This window comes from Erythrolamprus reginae, chromosome Z (genome assembly GCF_031021105.1).
Source record: "Erythrolamprus reginae isolate rEryReg1 chromosome Z, rEryReg1.hap1, whole genome shotgun sequence".
NCBI classification, from domain to species: Eukaryota; Metazoa; Chordata; class Lepidosauria; order Squamata; family Dipsadidae; genus Erythrolamprus; species Erythrolamprus reginae.
This window is the reverse complement of record NC_091963.1, coordinates 80,219,238-80,234,765: the sequence shown is the minus strand read 5'-3', so window position 1 is coordinate 80,234,765 and position 15,528 is coordinate 80,219,238. Positions and strand designations below refer to the sequence as shown.

Sequence of the window (15,528 nt, the reverse complement as noted above, 5' to 3'; positions counted from 1 at the left end):
GGAGCCAAAAGCGGGGAAATGGCTACCGGTCAGAAAAGATATTAAAAAACAGGCTCAATCCTCATTGCCTGACGGATGAGTCAATCCACAGCTGGCTGCTGGCTGCTATCTCCTCCCCTCTATGGAAAATGGACAATGAATAAAATGAAAATAACCACCTTCAATATTAAGGATCATTTCAAGACTTACAGATTATATTATAGACTCTATTTAAACAAAAACTGAACTGAGAAAGGGCAGCAAGCACTGTACTTGGAAAACAAAAACAAGAAAACAAAACAGGAGTTGAAAGAAGGAGCAGGCAGAAGATTTGGACAATGATAAAACTATAAATGTATAAGATTGCTAAATGGGCATAAAGATAAATTTGAATGTATTGATTATTTGAATTGACTACTTGAATTATAAGATTACTATAATAGGAATGATAATGGAAAAGAGAAGCAGGGGGAAAGGGAAAATGGAAATAACAAAGGTATGATTATTAAAGGTGGATTAATTTGGAGAAAATAAACAATATACAGTATAATTAATGTTTTTTTAATTATCTGGGACCTTTTAAAGAAAAATTAGTAGAATAGAAATTGAAGGGTATGAACAAGTGACAGTGAAAATAAATAGATTAGTAAGATTACACACTAAATAGATTAGGGAAGATTATTATACTGAGAATAACAGTGAAAAAAATAGATTAGGGAAGATTATTTCATTGAGATTGACAGTGGAAAAAATAGATTATGGAAGATTATTACACTGGGTATGACAGTGAAAGATACATAGGTTAGGTAAATTTACTACACTGGGAATGACAGTGAAACTACATTAGGGGAGATTATTGCACTGGGAATGACAATGAAAACGGATAGATTAGGAAAGATTATTACAATGGGAATGACTGAAAAACATAGATTAGGGAAGATTATCACTGGGATTGACAGTGGAAGATATTTACAGTGAAAAATAAATAGGAAAATATATTGTTATAATTTTGATTTGTCAAATTTGAAATGATATATTTGCTAAATGAAAGAAATGATATAATGAATAAGTACAGAAAGAAGATAAGGTAATTTGAACTCTTAATGATAATTTTTGTTTTCCCCCTGTATTGCTATTGTTGTAATAAGATTTAAGGCATGAAATACCTGATATGAATTGACATTTTTTTGTGGTTGAAGAGATGTAAATTTGGAAAATTGGATTCTTCCTCTTAAAGGGCAGTTATATTAAAAGAAGGGTTAAAACATGAATAAATAAGAATACAAAAAATGGACTGAAACACTACGGCATGGATTTATTAGATAAAAGCAAATAGCCAATAGAAATTTTGATAGCTAATAGTGTTTTGAACTTGAATGAGAACAGAAAACAATCTCTGAAATCCAGGTGACAAAATTAGAAAAAGGTTGCACAAGATAAATAATGTATATCAAAACAAAATACCGTATTTTCCGGCGTATAAGACGACTGGGTGTATAAGACGACCCCCTAACTTTTCCAGTTAAAATATAGAATTTGAGATATACTCGCCGTATAAGACTACCCCCGGCGGGGAGAGCAAAGGTAACAGCGGGAGTAGCGGAGGCGAGGCGGAGAAGAAAGAAGCGGCGGAAAAGTATAGTATCTGAGCGGCAGTCCCCTTGGGACTGGGCGGCATAGGAGTATAAATAAATAAATAAATAAATAAAATCTCTACTTTTTTATTAAAATAAATTAATAATAAAACAAAACCAAACTCTATTACTATTAAAACTAAAACAACCAGCAAATCCAAAAACATAACTATTAATAAAAACAGGTGAGGGCTGGGGGGGGTTTTCTCTGTTATTATTTAAGTGCTTTTACCATATGCTTTAAATCAAGAGTCACTTCTCTCTCTATTTCTCTCTCTTTCCTGTCATTCTCTGCCTCAATCATTTTCTCATTTCTCTTCCCCCCTTTTTTCTATCATTTCTCTCTCCCTCTCTCTTCCTTCCACTCCTTTCTCTCTCTTGCTTTCTTCCTCTCTCTCACTCTCTCTCTTCCTCTCTCCTCTCTCACTCTTTCTTTCTTTCCCTCTCTCACTCTCTCTTCCTTCCTGTCTTCTCTCTTTCTCTCTCCCTTTCTTTCCTTCTCTCTTCCTTCCACTTTTTTCTCTTTCTCTTTTCCTTCCTTCCCCTCCCTCTCTCCCTTTATATTTATCTCTTCATTCCTTCCTCTCTTCCTCCCTTTCTCTCTCCCTCTCATTCATTTTTCTCTCCCTTCCCTCCCTCCCTCCTTCTTTCCTCTCCTCTATCCCTCCCTCTCTTTCCTTTCTCTCCACGTCTCCGGCTTTGCTGACATGCACAAGGCTCAAGCCAGCTGCCCGGAAAAGCCATGAAGGTCCTCCTGCCCCCCACCCCCAGCAGAAAACACAACGGAGGTCTTCCGGTACCAGCTTGAGCCTCGCGTTGCTCCACCCCGCTTCGCCTGTCATCCTGGACCTCCGTTGTGTTTTCGGGGGGAAGCGGCGGGAAAGCCCTGTGCTGGCCAGGAAAGCCGGGTTTGCTTTCCGTGAAAGCAGCGCGCCTTTTAAACACGCTGCTTTCTTGCAACATTTTCCTGGGTGGGTGGGGGAGGAGGCCACTCCCCTCCCCCCCCCCAGGAAAGAGGTCCAGGAAAGCAGCGTGTTTAAAAGGCACGCTGCTTTCACGGAAAGCAAACCCGGCTTTCCTGGCCAGCACAGGGTTTTCCCGCCGCTCCCCCCCCCCCGAAAACACAACGGAGGATTACAGGCAGGACGAAGCAGGGTGGAGCAATGCGAGGCTTAAGCAGGCAGCTTCGGCACGTTTCTTTCGGCGGAAGAGGAGGCGAGGGAGCGGATCGGGCGGGGGCAGCGCCTTCTACTGTCGGCGCCTACCCGCCCCCGCCCCCCATAGGCTGGCAGGGGGATGTGGACTGCGCGCCCATGGAAAAGGGCGCGCGGGGCGGTATTTTGGTCTGCGTGGGCGCAGCCTACGGGGAACGGTGCTGTGGAATCAGTATCCGGCGTATAAGACGACCCCCCACTTTGGGAAAGATTTTCAGGGGTTAAAAAGTCGTCTTATACGCCGGAAAATACGGTAGATATAAATTAAGAATTTTAATTAAGAATTTGGTGAATGATAGTACATTGTATTGAAATTTGAAGTTACTGATTTTGTGCTTGTAAGGCTGAAGAAAAATTTAAAAAAATAAACAAAAAAAGTTTAAAGGAAACAAAAGGGGTTTTAAAATGGAGTGAATGGCTATCTAGCATTTATTTATTTATTTGCCCCTCTCCAAGGACTGGGGACAGTTTACTGCATATAAAAGGAAAACAATACAATGCAATATCCTAAATCCAATTAATTTCACTTAGCTAATCTAATCTAAAATTCCCAATTACATTAAAAAACAAGCATACCCACTCAGATAACAAACGCAAAAACATCCGTTGGCCAGGGGCTAGAATCTAGTAGCCCCAAGCCTGGCAGTATAAATGAGTCTTCAGACTCTTTCAAAAGGCAAGGTGGGTGGAGGCAGTACAGATCTCTGGGAGAGCTGATTCCAGAGAGCTGGAGCCCCCACAGGGAAGGCTCTTCCCTTAGGCTCTGCCAAACAGAGTGGGGGTGGCGCAGCAGGTAGAGTGCTGTACTGCAGGCCACTGAAGCTGACTGTAGATCTGAAGGTCAGCAGTTCAAATCTCATCACCGGCTCAAGGTTGACTCAGCCTTCCATCCTTCTGAGGTGGGTAAAATGAGGACCTGGATTGTGGGGGCAATATGCTGGCTGTGTTAAAAAGTGCTATTGCTAACATGTTGTAATCTAATAAATAAAATAAACAAACAAACAAACAACATTGTCTAGTTGATGGGACCTGGAGAAGGCTGACTCTGTGTAATCTAACCGGTCGCTGGGACTCATGCAGAAGGAGAGCTCCCGTAAGTAGTCTGGCCCAAAGCCATGTAAGGCTTTATAGGTAATTACCAACACTTTGAATTGTGTCTGGAAACCAATCAGCAGGCAATGTAGTCTGCAGAGTGCTAGAGAAACATGGGCATGCCTAGGAAGGCCCATGACTGCTCGCGCGGCTGCATTTTGTATGACTTGCAGTTTCCGAATACTCTTCAGAGGTAGCCCTATGTAGAAAGCATTGCAGTAGTTGAACCTTGAGGTGATAAGGGCATGAGTGACTCTGAGTAGAGACTCCCTGTCAAATAGGACCAAAAATACAACCGTCTTAAAGGAACAAGCTCAAAAGCCCAATTTTGAGGATATTTATATAAATGGATCTGATAGGAGTTAAAGAAAAATACCATATATACCCAAGTATAAACCGAGATTTTCAGCACAAAAATTGTGCTGAAAAATCCAGCCTCAACTTATACACTGATCTGAAAACTCCCATGCAGCATTTTCCTAAGATGCACACTTCGGATGTGAAAGGCAGGGAGAAAGAAAACCTCATGGCTTTGGCAATGCAAGATTTTTTTTCTTTGCATGGCTGCTTCTGCTCTTGCTACAGTCCAGCCGGCAACACCTCTCAGCTGCCTGATTGGCAGCAGGCTTAACCAATCACAGTTCCTCCTCTACACAGAAAGGAAGCACTGAGAGAGCTGTCTGATTAGCAGCAGGCTGAGCCAATCACAGCTCTTCCTCTACAGGAAACACTGGGGGAAGGGGCGGGAGGGTTGAAGAGACTTTCAGAAAGAAAGAACCATGGCTTTCTCTTCAGATCAAGCCAGCAACAATATTTTATTTTATTTATTTATTTTATTTATTGGATTTGTATGCTGCCCCTCTCCGTAGACTCGGGGCGGCTAACAACAATAAATAAATAAAATGTACAAGTAAAATGTAAGTTACGCATTTAAATTTGATTAATTTCTAGTAACAGAAGGTTATTTTGTAAGAAAATATTGCTTCAAGTGGGGATAACACTGTGTAATTAAACTTTTTCTTCCAACTATACTTATCATACCCAAGAGGACTGTTAATGCTGACTTGTTTAAAACAATAAAAAGGTTAGGATAATATAATAGTATGAATTTTGTCATTAATCATTTGTTCTACATAATTAATATGAATAGATTTACCTTTTTTTAAGAGTATGGTTTCTCCTGCAAGATAAATATCATGTAGAAGAAAGATTTTACAATTAATGATTGAGTACCCCCAATTGTTATTTACTGATCTATTGAGATAGTAATGATTTTATCTTATGAAATGTGTTTTAAATGGAAAATCTGAATATTTATATGGAAGCTTGATTTAAGCAATTATTTTGAAATAATATATGAAATCCCAATTATTAAGAAAATTATGATATTGTAATGAAGATTAAGATAACAGGTTTGATTACATTCCTAAAGATATTTTAAGAGGTTTTTGGTTATGATAAAAGAAGGAATTAAAAAGAGAGATTTTGGAAGGGGAGGAAGAAGGGTGCAAGAAATAAAAAACATTTTGGAAGGAAAAGTTACATCATCATCATAACAACAGAGTTGGAAGGGACCTTGGAGGTCTTCTAGTCCAGTGTTTTTCAACCAGTGTGCCGTGGCACACTAGTGTGCCGCGAGACATGGTCAGGTGTGCCGCGAAGCTCAGAGAGAAAGAAAGCAAGAGAGAGAGAAAGCAAGAGAGAAAGAAAGCAAGAGAGAGAAAGAGAGAGAGAGAGAGAAAAAGAACTAGAGAGAAAGAAAGCAAGAGAGAGAGAAAGAGAGGGAGGGAAGGAGAGAGAAAGACATAGAGGGACGTAGGGAGGGAGAAAGAGAGCAAAAAAGAGAGGAATGAAGGAAGAGAAAGAAAGAGGGATGGAGAGAGAGAGAAAGAAAGAGGAAGGAAGGGAGAGAAAGAGGGAGGGAGAAAGAAATAGAGCTAAGGGGAGGAAGAGAGAGAATTTTTTTGTTCAAACTTTTTTTAGCTCCCCCCCCCCCCCCGCTCAATGTGCCCCAGGGTTTCGTAAATGTAAAAAATGTGCCGCGGCTCAAAAAAGGTTGAAAATCACTGTTCTAGTCCAACCCCTTGCCTAGGCAGGAAACCCTACACTACTTCAGACAAATGGGTATCCAACATCTTAAAAACTTCCAGTGTTGGAGCATTCACAACTTCTGGTGGCAGGCTGTTCCACAGATTCATTGTTCTGTCAGGAATTTTCTCCATAGTTCTACGTTGCTTCTCTCCTTGTTTATTTTCCACCCATTGCTTCTTGTTCTACTCTCAGGTGCTTTGGAGAATACGTTGACTCTCTCTTCTTTGTGGCAAACCCTGAGATATTGGAAGAATGCTATCATCTCTACCCTGGTCCTTTTTTTCATTAAACTAGATATTATTATTATTTATTTATTTTATTAGATTTGTATGCCGCCCCTTTCCATAGACTTCTTATGTTTTTTTTTAATTCTCCTACAAAAACAATTTTAAGAAGCTACAATAGAAGAATATTCCATTTTTATAAGTTACCAGTAGTCACTGTATTTTCCACCCTAGGCTTATATTCAAGTCAATAAGTTTTCCCAATTTTTGTGACAAAAGTAGCTGCCTTGGCTTATAATCGGGTTGACTTATACTCTAGTATATACGGTAATTAGAAGAAAACATTATATAATTTATAAGTGAACTTAAAATACAGAGCTACTTATTAAGAACAGGGGGAAACAAAGAGATGTATTTGGAAGTGCCAACTGCTGGTTAAAATAAATATTGCAATAGACTGTAAAAGTAATCTGTTGACAGCTGGAGTTTGACCTTGCTTTGAGATACATAGAAATCTGAAAGAACTGGAAACACAAAGGGACTATATACACTTAAAGAAACTTTTGAACTGAGATGTGGAAAACATGGAGGCCTGCATCTATAAAAAATTGAAGATGTTAAAACATTTTTATGAAGAGATAAAAAATTGTCTCCTGGAAATCAGGAATGAAAAAAAGGTAGAAAAAAAGTTGGACTATAAAGATTACACAAAATACATAATGATGGGAAAGAAAAATGAAGAAAAGCAGGGAGGCTGCAAAGATGAAAAGGAAACAGAAAAAAGAACAGACTGATAACATTTGGAGGTATAGTGACATACAAATTAAACTGAACTGAAAATGATGGATAAACTGATGATTACACTGGGATTTACAGTGATAAGAAAAAAAGCAAGAGGGGAGAATTGGTACCAAAGGAAGCAATTTAAAAATAAGAAGGGTAATAGGGAAAAGAGATTAGAAGAAACTAAGAACAGATTTATGCAAATTTACATGAAAAGAATTATCACCAATCATCTGTTCCAGACTGGGAATCACCACCACTCATCACAGCCACCTATGCTGCCTCCATCCACCCTCCCACATTTTTAATCTCCAGACACCCCATTTTCAACCTTCACACATTGTTTTTTGTCCATTCCAAACAGCAGGAATTGCTGCCACCACTGTCTATTCTGCCTGGAACATGCCAAAAATAGGACTCATGGAGGCATAAAATGGAGCATGCGGTAACAGTGATAGGTAGCAGTGGTAATTCCCGCAGCCTAGAAAATCCAACTGCCAATCAGTTGCTTGTGCTAAATCGGGCTGTACTGAAGCTGTCCTTGCTGTTTGCAAGGAAGCAAATTGCTGGGAGGCAGAGGCCAAAGGGTGGGCTAGGCTGGCAACATTCACTCTATAAGACACCCAGACATTTCCACCCAGACCCATCCACCCATTTTAAACTCCAGATGTTAAAATTATTTGCATTAGTGAAATCTATAATGCTTTAAGGTTGCAAAGATTGTATAACTATCCTACGCTCCCCATCCCCCTCATCAAAAGCTGGTCAAAGAAATGCATCAATTCACTTATTGCAAAATGGGGTACTGTTGATCTGTTTCTTCCTTTCATTATAAGGCAGTGTTTTTCAAATAGTGAGTCGGGTCCCCCTGGGGGAGGTGCAGAGCGATGCCAGGGAGTGTGTGATCCTGGGGAACATGCATTTTTTTGCTGTAGGGAGTAGGAGTTTTTTGCACCAAACCATAACACACAGCACAGAACAGAAGATATTAAGTGCAGATAACAAACCCTTAAAAGACATAATGGAAAAATATTTATCAGGGTTGAAAAGAAAGGAGGAGACACACAAAGATAATGAGACAAACGCAAGTCTCCCGAAAGCTAAGATGAGGAAATATGACGAAGTATATATTAACACTTGACTTCACTGTGACTACGGCAGGAAATAAGGAAAGACCGGTATGGTTAACTGGGTCTAAAAACGTTGGCAGTGGCCAGCAGGAAGCCAAATAAATTAAAGCGTCACTTAAATACATTACACCCAAATCATGCCGATAAGCCGCTTGAGCTTTTTTAGTGAAAATGTGCCAAATATTGCAAACAATTGTCCTGGCAGAGTTGGGGGGGAGCAAAATATTTACTACTTCTTGCAAGAGGACATTAATAGAATGTTAAATATACAATGGACAATCACTAGGGAAATGGCAATATTACCATGTTTCCCCGATAGTAAGACCCCCCCCCGATTGTAAGACATATGGGGGGTTTCAGGGGGGTCGGCTAATATAAGCCATACCCCGAAAGTAAGACATATGTCTTACTTTCGGGGAAACACGGGGTATTGCCGGGGGGGGGCGATGACGTCGCTTCCAAGCTCCCCGCGCGCCCCTCGCCTTCGCTCGCCGTGGCGCCACCGCCTCTTCCCCTGCCGAGGCTCAGCTGCAAGCGGCCAGCGAGGGGGGGAAGGAGGGGGGGAAGGAGCGGGTTAGCCAGGGGCGCGTGGGCGGCAAACAGAATCCCCCCTTCCCAGCGCTGGGCGGTCGACACTTACTCCCTCCCTTCCACTGCCTCTCGCCGACTTGCTTCTCTCCACCAGCCACGGCCGCTCTCCGCCCTGGCCCCTGCAGCGCTCGCCTTCCCCGCGCGGCCGCCTCCGAGAGAGAGAGAGAGGGACGGGCGCTCGGCGAGCAGGCGGGTCCTAGTGCCGCTCGGTTCTTCACCCTCCTTTTCGGGGCGCTGGTTCATCTCCTGCGCGCGCCAGCCAACATCAGCCTCGAAGCAAACGATGACAAAAATAAACTGCCTGCCGAGCGGGCTGAGAGAAGGAGCCCTTTTCTCCCTCCAGCTTTTGAAGTGCCTCATCTCCTGTCCCCCACCTTTCTTGCGAAAAACAATAAACTACATCCCCCAGAATGGCCCGCGTTGCCGGCGGTGACGTATTTTCATTGCGACAGGGGAAGAGGCGGTGGCGCCGCCCACATCACATCACGCGGGGAAGAAGAATTGGGGGCTCCCTGCAAGATGAGCAGCCAGAATCAGCACAGCCAAAAGGTGAGTGGCGCGGTCAGGCGCCCTCCTTCGCCCGCCTCCTTTCCGGCAGCTCCCCATGCCCGAAGACGAGCCGGCCCCGGTGCCCGGGACAATATAAGACATACCCCCAAAGACACAGTGGGGCTTTTGGGGGTAAAAAAAAAGTAAGACACTGCCTTACTATCGGGGAAACAGGGTAGTTAAAAGTAATCGATGGGAGAATTTAGAGAAATAAAACAAGCAGCAATAGAAAGCGCTCAGGCAGTAATAGTTTTGGGTTGGAAGGATACGACAAAATGGACAATGCAAAATTGGTATAGGTACATTGTGGACCATATTCAATTTGAAATGATGGATAAAATTATAAAGTTGGATAATGAAACTGAATTGAGACAACTGATGGGACGGTGGGACAAGGTAAGAAGATATATGATGAGTAGAATCCGAGACCAAGCTACAAGAAATAAATTGGAATCACTCTATAATATGTAAATAGATATATTGCTCTTGGGTCAAAGTGGGTTATATAAGAAACACCCCCGATTTGGTGGTGGGGTATGTGTGTTTGTCAGGGTAGTGGGCACTTTTCACTAAGCACTGGCAACTGGTTTATATTAATAATAGTTGCAATGCCCCAGGGTCATATGATCAATTTTGGCAATCTCCTGAAAACAAAATCAATGGGGAAGCCAAGATTCACCTAACAATCGTGTTACTAACGCAAAAACTGCAGTATTCACTTAACAATTACAGCAAGAAAGGTCATAAAATGGAACAAAATTCATTTAACAAATGACTCACTTACCAATAGAAATTTGGGCTCAATTTCTGTGGTAGTAGACCCAAGACATCTCTTTGGTTTACCGAGGAACTCTGGGGGATGAAACGCCAGAAGAGACGTCTAGAGAAGTGTTGGATGAAAATTAACCCTGAATCTGATGGAACACTTGTAAGATCTTATATTGAGACTTATCTGATGGTGCTCAAGGCAGCAATATGCATTTATCATGAGGCCTTGACTGCATCAGCGGAATCTTACCCAGCTGCCCTATTTAGGGTGACTCGCTCCCTCCTTAAGGGGGGGGGGGGTGATGAATCCTTACAAGGTAGTGCTGAGGTCTTTAATGAATTTTTCACAAATAAAAGGTGCTCATTAGTGTTGGGCGAACCGAACTTGCAAAGTTCGGGTTCATGCCAAACTTTGCGATGTTCGGCATGCCAAACCCAAACATGAACTTTTTTAAAAGTTTGGGTTCGGTGTTCGCTCGAACACCACGGTGGGTGGAAGTGGGAGGTGGGGAGGGCTCTGACTCTGCAAGAGGAGGAGGAGCCAAGCGCCAGTGGTGGGCGAACGGCGGGGAGCTGTCGGCCGGTCGGGAGGCGCAAAAGAAGGTGGGGAATCCCACGATGGGATTCCAGGGGCAGAGCTTTGACATCACGGAGACTCCTTCCTGGTCGGCCGAAACGGGGAGTCTCTGTGACATCAAAGCTCCACCCCTGGAATCCCATTGTGGGATTCCCCACCTTTTTTTTGCTTGCAGCGCCATTCCTGAGGCGGGGAAATTATTTATTTATGCTTTTATTTTTATGGAAAAGGATTGGATGCCGCAACCCTGCCTCAGGAATGGCGCTGCAAGCAAACGGAGGTGGGGAATCCCACGATGGGATTCTGGGGGCAGGGTTTTGACATCACGGAGAAGTGTTCAGGTTTGGCAAACTTACCCGAACTCCACCGTCAAGTTAGGGTAAGTTCGCCAAACCCAAACTTCATTGGGTTTGCCCAACACTAGTGCTCAGATCCGGATGCAGGGTGGCTGGGTAAGATTCCGCTGATGGACTCTGACTGGAATGCAGTGCTGTTGTTGTAGGAGGAGTTTGCTCTGGCAACACCTGATGAAGTAGACAAGGCCATATGAGCTGTGAGCTCCACCACCTGTTGGACCCGTGTCCCTCCTGGTTGGTTTCAGCCAGCAGATAACACATGGCTGGATCCAGGCAGTTATCAATGCTTCTTTGAGGGAAGGGTTCTTTCCGGCTCCTTTAATAAAAGAAGGCAGTTGTGCGCCCACTCCTCAAGAAGCCTTCTCTGGATCCGGCTATTTTAAATAACTGTTGTCCGGTCTCCAACCTTCCCTTTTGGGGATAGGTTGCTGAGAAGGTGGTGTTACTCCAGCTCCTGCAGTCCTTGGATGAAGCAGATTATCTTGACCCCAACTGTCCAAACAATAAATGAAGGGAAAGAAGGGACCATGAAGTGCATAAGGAGAGGTGAGAGTATCTTCTCTTAATTGAATAGCTGTCTTCAAAGTGACATTCTCCTCTCTGACCCCAGGCCAACTGACACAGCCAAATCTTTAGGTCCTTAAGGAAGATCAGAACGATGGAAGGTATCCCACTTGGGGAGGAAGCAGGATGTTCCAAAGGAAAAAGGCTCTGCTTGTGAACCCTCTAGGCATCATGTGATTTTCATTGCCAATGACAACTTTGTTGTATTGACAATGACAATAAACTATATTATTTTTTTTCTATAGCCAAAATTCCTGCTGCAGCATGTCTCAGCAAACCAATCCCAATGGAATGAGACAGCCTGGCATGAAGTCTTTAAAAGATGATAATCAATAATTTGAATTGTACTTGGAAGCAAAGCAGCAGCCAAGGCAGCTTGTGGAATAGTAGGATAGTATGGTCTAATTTAGGGCCCCCAAGAACTGTGTTCCATCACATTCTGCATCAATTGTTAACTTCCAAATATTCTCCCAAGGACAGAACGCACTGCAATAGTCCAGGCATGCTAGTTAAACCAGAATAGTTTACATAAGAAATGTTATTTTTCTCTCAACAACTTAAAGAGGAGATAACTTATTAACTTCCATTTCTTTCTGCACTACATTCATACTATAATTCATTACTGATAATGCTGGTTGTACATGTTGGAAACTGCATTACATTTCTGATAGGCTTCAAGTTCCTCAATCCCAATTACAAAAATTTAATACCGCTAACAATGAAACAATCCAGTCAAATGTTAACAGAGGTGGAAAGTTCTCTATTCTCAAAACACACATGCATACATAATTATATAAGGCAAAGGTTGCCGGTTCAAGTTCCAGTGAGGGTATGGCTAGCTGATGAGGCCAAAATAAGGCCAAAATAGATCTATCCAGTCTCCCTTAATTTTCAAATTCAGCAAAAAAACATGTGACATATATATATAATTGAATATATATAAGCTGAAGGGATTGGATACTGTAGCCTAGAGGTTAATTCTCTGCCTTACAAGGCAAAGGTTGCAGGTTCAAGTCCCAGTGGGTATGGCTAGCTGATGAGGCCAAAATAAGGCCGAAATAGATCTATCCTAGTCTCCCTTAATTTTCAAATTCAGCAAAAAAAAAGTGACACATATATATATATACACATACATACATACATACACACACACACACACAAATTATACTCAAATTATAAGGGCAGATAACTCCATTTGCATGTAAAGCTGCATCCTCTACATTTAAGTTTAAGTTTCTTTTTTGGAGGTGGATCATGATCATTTTTCATGTAAAATTAAAAATAGCCATTTTTAGCATCTCCTAAGCAATACAATTCACAACTTACCCAAAATGTGACAAAAAACTTCTTCAGCTGAATGGTACCCAAATAGATTACTAGGTTCTCTTTTTTTAAAATTAAAGAACTGTAGCAGTTAGAAATTTAGAACAACACTGAATTCATTCTTAAAACATATTGATATTACTGTAAAAGCTTTATAGGTTTGAATCCAATATTAATTTACCAAATGTCTAAGCTGATGAAAGCAAAGGCTCACATACACAAATTGCTATGGTCACAATACCTTATTAATTACTGGTTATAAACAAGACAGCATTTAGATTCTAGAATTGAGCATAGGGAAACACAATTCATTTTGAACATAAGGGTTGGTGTGGTACTCATGTCAATTTGTAGAATAAACTGAAATTCTGTATTACAAACATTCTAATCCTCAGTAGTATTGTTTTCCTGAACATAATATTGTAGATTTATTTTCTTCATCCAGAAACCAGTTTTCTGAAGCGACACAAAATGTAAGATATAAAGAGGAAAATTAAGCTAATATGTACAAACTAACTAGAACATGCTCTTAAACATTCTATAATAAATTTTGAGGATTATATTATAAATTTCTTGTTGAAAATTGTACCTAACTCTCAAAACTACAAGAAAATGCTGCAATGTCGCTCTGGAATCAGATTGCCTTAACAAACCTAATAAATATTTTTCTCCTAGTTAGGTTATAAAGGTACTATTTCTGATTCAACCTGGAAGCTACTTAGAATTAAAACTTAATTTTAGTTGAACAGAAAATACTATTAAATTATTAAGGTCACAAACTTAAATGCATCCACCCAAAGAAAAATCCTATTCTGTCTAATAACACTTTTTGGATAGAATTGCACATAAATTATATTAAGGACCGGGTTAAACACTTTTTGATTTTATTCTAAATGCTTATGATTTCACTACCAAGCTAGTCATTTTAAGGGGAAAATTTTATTTTGACTCAAAACCATAACTGTTCAATACAGTATTAGCAATAATCAAGAGAAATCATCTAAATATTGTTGCAGTTACATTCTTCCTTTATAAACCTTCGTTTTTTAAAAAAGTAACATTGAAAGATAATTAAGCAACACTTATGTGTCCCAATATATTTTATTAAAAAGACACAAACTTCTGAGTAATAATAAACACAAACTGAAGTTTCTTATTGAGAAATCTTACATACAAGGCCTCAGCCTGCCTGCCCACCAAGCAAAACGCATTTCCTTCAATACTGGAAACACCTTCATTCTTCTCCATCTTCACCGCAGTTACCCATCTAACTCTTTAAAATGTCTCGGTTACACCCGGATTCAGAACAGCAGAAACATTGGAGACACCCTATGTTGCTAAGTCGAGAGCGCGTCTCGTGCAAAATATACACATTTAATCAAGACAACAGCCGGTAGTGCAAGAATTACCCGTGTTTCTAAGAGCAACGATACCGTGCACACTATTTAAACAAACTCGAGATTTCTCTTTTTAATCTGCAGACTAAAACCACGAGTAAATCTGAAACGAATGCCTTCAGTCTCAACAACTCCTACAATTACCGCCACGCCCAACCTACCGCAGTTCAAATCAACATTGTACAGAACACCCCCCCCCGCCCAAATTCAGCCCCAAGCCTGGGGGGGGGGGGGTTTGCTAGTTTCGGTCCTGCGGCAACAATTCCCACCACACCTAGACTTACCGAATCTCGTTTTGCGAGTACACAAAATACAGGACACCAACTACCTCCACCTCGGCTCAGCGTCCTCGCCTTTCTCAAGTTTCTCCACCTAAAATCCTCCCAAGGCCCACGTTTACCTTCTGCAAAGCCGCCTCAAAGGTCTTACGCAGGATAGCTGGTGTAAAAGTATAGTGGAGAGGGACTCCCGACTCCAGGCCCACGTCCCGCACATGAAACCCACCCCCGCCCAGTATCCAAAGACGCACAGGGTCCGGAGTGTCCCACTACTTTTCAGGGAAACCTTATTTCCGCACTTGCACTGTTTTGATGTTTTAAAAGCATATGAATCTGTTATTTCAGTTTTCATCATTAAAAAAGAAACCAAGGGAATTATTTATCCCACCCAGTCACTTCCTGTGTGGGGTCAACATACTCCTCTTTCTCCTCCACCCCCATTCACGGCCCCGCGACCGAACCGATCCCGGAACAGGAAAAATCACGCTGAGATTGAACTCAAGTTCCGTGAGGAAGGTAAAAAGGAACCTCGAAGCAGCACAAACACTGGTAGAAAGATAAAGCGCAAGGTCCCACACAGGTCGTGTCTCCAGCTATGACTGCCTTTGCTGCTCTTGCTATTTTTCTGGGCAAACGCGAGCCATTCAATAGTTTCCACCTTTCCCCTTTCTACGGAACTCGTACCAGTTCTCGCCGTCCGCCGCGGCCGCTATCGCTCAACCGTTTGAGAGGGTATGCGAAAGACTTAAAATGGCGCCGTTCACAAGGAGCCGTTCACTGCAGGAACTCAATTGTATCCTGCCGCCACCTCGCCAGGCCTTGCGCGCAGCAAACTGCGCAGCTTCCCACCCAGTAGCGCAGCAGCCGTGCACATAAATACTGTACATACATGCATACAAAGGAGGTGGAAAAATAGTGCGCCTCTACACTTCCTGTTTCGTTTGCGCACAAGCACATAAAAACATGAACAGGTGGAGG

The 15,528-nt window shown here is 41.9% G+C and overlaps 1 protein-coding gene across 9 annotated transcripts in view; it reads right to left on the bottom strand.

The window, feature by feature from the left end:
- The window catches only part of CTNNB1 (catenin beta 1), a 169,956-nt gene that overhangs the window by 78,493 nt on the left and 75,935 nt on the right, over window positions 1-15,528 (bottom strand). The window contains exon 1 of one of the 9 annotated variants that reach the window (XM_070727371.1): window positions 15,235-15,497. The exons of 4 other annotated variants lie outside the window; for them this stretch is intronic. The gene's annotated coding sequence lies outside the window, so the exon portion shown is untranslated. Of the gene's footprint in view, window positions 1-10,071; window positions 10,149-14,049; window positions 14,145-14,938; window positions 14,980-15,234; window positions 15,498-15,528 lie in introns of those variants that run through there. 4 more of the 9 variants (XM_070727372.1, XM_070727384.1, XM_070727382.1 and 1 more) reach the window with 4 other exon arrangements.